The sequence below is a fragment of the Alligator sinensis genome, unplaced genomic scaffold, assembly GCF_000455745.1.
Source record: "Alligator sinensis unplaced genomic scaffold, ASM45574v1 scaffold219_1, whole genome shotgun sequence".
Lineage (NCBI taxonomy): Eukaryota > Metazoa > Chordata > Crocodylia > Alligatoridae > Alligator > Alligator sinensis.
In genome coordinates, this window is record NW_005841866.1 from 3,808,164 (window position 1) to 3,812,442 (window position 4,279).

A 4,279-nucleotide genomic window follows, 5' to 3' on the forward strand; every position below is an offset into this window, starting at 1 on the left:
TCTGCTAGGACTGAGCCATGACAGGTGTGTCTGAGGCCTCTATGGGACAATGTTTAGGGGTCAGGTAATGGGTGGTCCTGGTGAGGAACTTTCAGTTACATATTTTGCTCCTCCTTATATGCTGATCCCTGCTTCAGCTTCTACCCTGTCCTGACTACACAGGCAGTATTTCTTATTAGTCATAGAGAATCACAGAGAAGTAGGGCTGGAAGGGACCTCCAGAGGTCATCTAGTCCAACCCCCTGCCTGAGGCAGGATCATCCCTATCCAAAATATCCTATACTATCCATAATCTAAGTTCTACATAAGATTACCATCAGCCCTGACAACACAGACCTAACGCCCTAACCTGCACAGGTAAACCAGGGGAACTAGGGCAGCCAGTGTCCTGCTTCTATGAAATGTTGTTAATATACACTCAAGAGATCCTGGGTAGAGGGCACACCCCTCACTATAGGGAAAGGCCAAAACCCCCACAGTCCATACCAATCTGACCATGGAGTAGAATTCCTTCCTGACCCCAAATATGGTGATCAGTCTGACCTTAGCAGAGGGGAAAGACCCGCTAGCCAGGAGCCTCTATCTTTGGTCTCAGACGGTGCATTGGCACACCCCAGTCAAAATCCCCAGCCTTGGCTGTAGCCAACACCCAATGTCTCTAAGGAAGGCTTTAAAACACCCTGACCCATGTAGCAGAAAGGGGGAGAGCAACCAGCAAACCCAGAAGCATGGGAAATACCCAGAGTAGAATATAAGTATAGCAGCTATGCCCAGATCAGTGTTTCTCAACCCATGGGTCACGGCCCAAAAGTTGGTCGCAATAATTTATAAAAGGGTCATGAACAAACTTTAAAAATGGTACAATGGACTTTAAAATGGATTCTCCCTTAAAGAAGAAAAGTGTGGGAAACTCTGGCTGTCCCCTTGCAGGCTGGGAGAGGTCCAGCCTGCAAGGGGATGCTTGCCCCCTTGCCCCACATACTGCCAGGCTGCAGCCTAGCAGCAGGGACAGCAGGTTTGGAATGAGGGGCACTGGGTCGGGACTGGCCATGGATGTTACAGATGGGTCCTAGTACAAAAAAGGTTGACAACCACTGGTTTAGATCATCTCTGACCAGTGACTATCCAACTTCTTGAACACCTCTAGTGATGGAAAGTCCACAACTTCCACAGACAGTCTATTCCACTGCCTCCTATCCTAACAGTGAAGACGTTTTTCTGGTTACCCAAACTAACCTTACTTTGCTGCAATGTTAAGCCATTGGTCCACATCCTCCTCTCTTCAGCAAAAGAGCAAAGGTACCTTTTGGGGGAGGAAGGAGATGTATGGTGTGGAAGGGAGCCAGTGTCACAACTCCAACAGAACTGATTTGATACAGAGACTAGCCACATAATAATAAGTTGAGTCTTTCTCTAGAGTCCTGGGGCAATTGTGGGATGTACAGGTGGGTCCTAAGACTCTGATCAGGTTTTGAATAAAGTTACTACCCACAGCTGGCTGTCCTCAATCACCGCTTATCTTCAAAATGCTTTGCAGCTATTAGCTCATTCCTCACCTGTGGAGTGGGTGAAGAGAACTGAATTCTCTTGAGTTCAGGCTAGCAGCAATGTCTTTTCCCCCCAGGGCCTGTTACCTGGTTAGACAGGAAGAACTGTGAAGCTTTGGTTTCACATCAACATAAATGCAAAGGTGAAAGGTAAGAATATGAACCACATGTACACACAGTAGTAAAACTGCTAATTCCATGATGGGCCCAAATTTGTCACTCTGGTGGCAGTCACACCAGCAGAAAACAAGTAACACAGAGACAGACCAGGCCAACAAGCTAAGACAGCCATTAAAACTAGGCAAATGGGCATTTGCATTTCTCTTAATAGAGTGAAAATGAGTGCTATCAGTGTGAAGGTTTTTTTCCTTTCTACTGCTCAGAACTGAGGCGGGCAATGTGAATGTAAAAAAAAGGTCACAACTGTGAAGAGTAAGGTGAAGTCACCTGTACATTGCTTTAAAGCAACTAATGTCCAACAGTGCCACCTTGTGCTACAACAGAGAGGTTACAAGCAATTCTGGCTGAAGGCTGTGCTTTGGCTTCAAGGGCTTGTGTTTGGCTAGACAGCGTGCTGTGCTGCTGAAGGATCCATAAAATATGGATATCATTTAAAGGGAGATGAAAGAATTGCCTGCCTTATCCTGAGTTCAGGGTGCCATGTTTCCTCTTTAAAGATACTTCCTAGATGCTTAAAACAATGTAGGGAGCAGTAGCTGTGTTATACTCTGCTTTAAGTGTTAGCACAGGCATCAAGGCGACATAATAAGACAGAAAAACTTAAAATGGAAAAATAAAGGCATGGACTGGAGTTTGGCTCCTATTCCAGAGAGCTCTAGCCAGCCAGAGATCCCCATGTGTTTACAATGAACCATCTTCCTTTAGAAAAGATGACAAGTACCTACTGCCTGAACAGTTCTTCAGTGGTGGGATTTTATGCTCGAAAGAGGGACAGGGCCTGAGCAAGCCTAGGAGGCTCTAGCATAGTGTTATGTTATGTTGTGTTGTGTGTAGGGGAGCTGTGCTGGGAGCTGCTGAGTAAAGAATATATTTCACACTCAGTGGGGTAGGCCACTCTTGTTAACCCCCTCCTTTTTTCTTGCCTTTCAGTCCCCTCTTGGTGCCGTTGTTTCAGTCTGTTTAATCAGCCACCATAGTACAAGAGTTCATGGAGATCTATATCTCCATAGCCATTTTTAAGTGAGAAAAAAGGGTGAGGGGGAGGAAATTTTGCAGGAAATGCCTGCTTCTGTTTGAAGGGCTTAGGGCTGTTGCTCAGCGTCTCTGTGATTACTGTGGGTTTATAGTCTCTCTCTTTTGCACTGGTACTGAGTTTCTAAATAGAGTTGAAGTTTTCAGATAGACTTTCAGTCCTATCGGACGTATAAGTGCTCTCTGCACAGTTCTTTTTTTACACCCTTTCTCATATGTCAATTCCAGGCTGAGCGTTTCGAGTCAGTTAACAGATTTCTCTTATAATACTAAATGGGTCTCAGGATTGTGGGTGATCATATACAGGTGGAGCTAGACTGTTCTCTGTGGTGGCAGATGACAGAACAAGGAGCAATGGTCTCAGCCTGAAGCAAGGGAAGTTTAGGTAGGGTGTTAGAAAGAAATCTCTCACCAGGAGGGTGGTGAAGCACTGGAACAAGTTACCCAGAGAGGTGGTGGAGTCTCCATCCTTGGAGGTTTTTAAGGCCCTGCTCGACAAAGCCCTGGCTGGAATGATCTAGCCAGGGCTGGTCCTGCTTTGAGCAGGCGGTCATCACTAGATGACCTCCTGAAGTCATTTTCAACCCTCATTTTCTATGATTCTATGAATACAACAGCAAGATTTGTGATTCAGTGGTTTCACAGGACAGTGATATGATGAGAAAGAGATCTTTCCACCTCACTCTAGTCTCTTCATGCCATATGAAATGGCCCTAAAACACTGGGTCCAGCTGTGGGAGGATTCCCTGAGCCAACAATGCAGAAAACAGATGTCAAGCTCACTTCTGAGGATCTACTAGCCAGTCCTTATGCAAGGAGCATACTAGAGGCAGAGGGGGATGTCAGGCATGGCAATGCAACGTACAGCACTGCCATTTCAGCTGTCTTAATTACATCATGTTCTTCTCTAGGCCATGGGCTGCATCTTGAACACAGGATTTTCTCTAGACTGTAATCCCATGTCACCTAACTTCCCTACCTCAAGGAGTATAATAGGAAAGCTGCAGGAATATTTGAAGAATTAGTTAAAAGTTAAAATTTTAAGCGCTATTTCATGAGGAAAGGGCCTACAAACTGGGGAAGGCTCACCCACGAAACTGTGTTAAAAGACCATTATTACGGTTGCAAAGTTAAGCCCTCAAAAGTAGAAAACTTCAGAATGGAGCATAACCTTAACTCGGCCCTTATGTTTGTACCTTATTCCTCAAGGTACCGTCTTTAATTACACGACCACAGACTTTTCCACTAATGAATGCTTGGTGGTCTTTCTCCCATTGGCCTTTCCAAAAGTTACTTTTACTTAAGATTGTATCTGCATATGGTCACAGCAACTCTCATGCCTGTGCTTAGCCCCATATTGGAATTGCTTCTCTCAGAGCTGCATGCACAGACAGTTGGGCACCGTTTTGAGTTACTATTCTTGCTTTCTTATGGAGGCCCTTGTTAGCCAGTTGTTAATTAAATAGACTGTTCATAGGATGGTACTCTTAGGGCCTGGGTCGCATTGGGTTCCTATACCC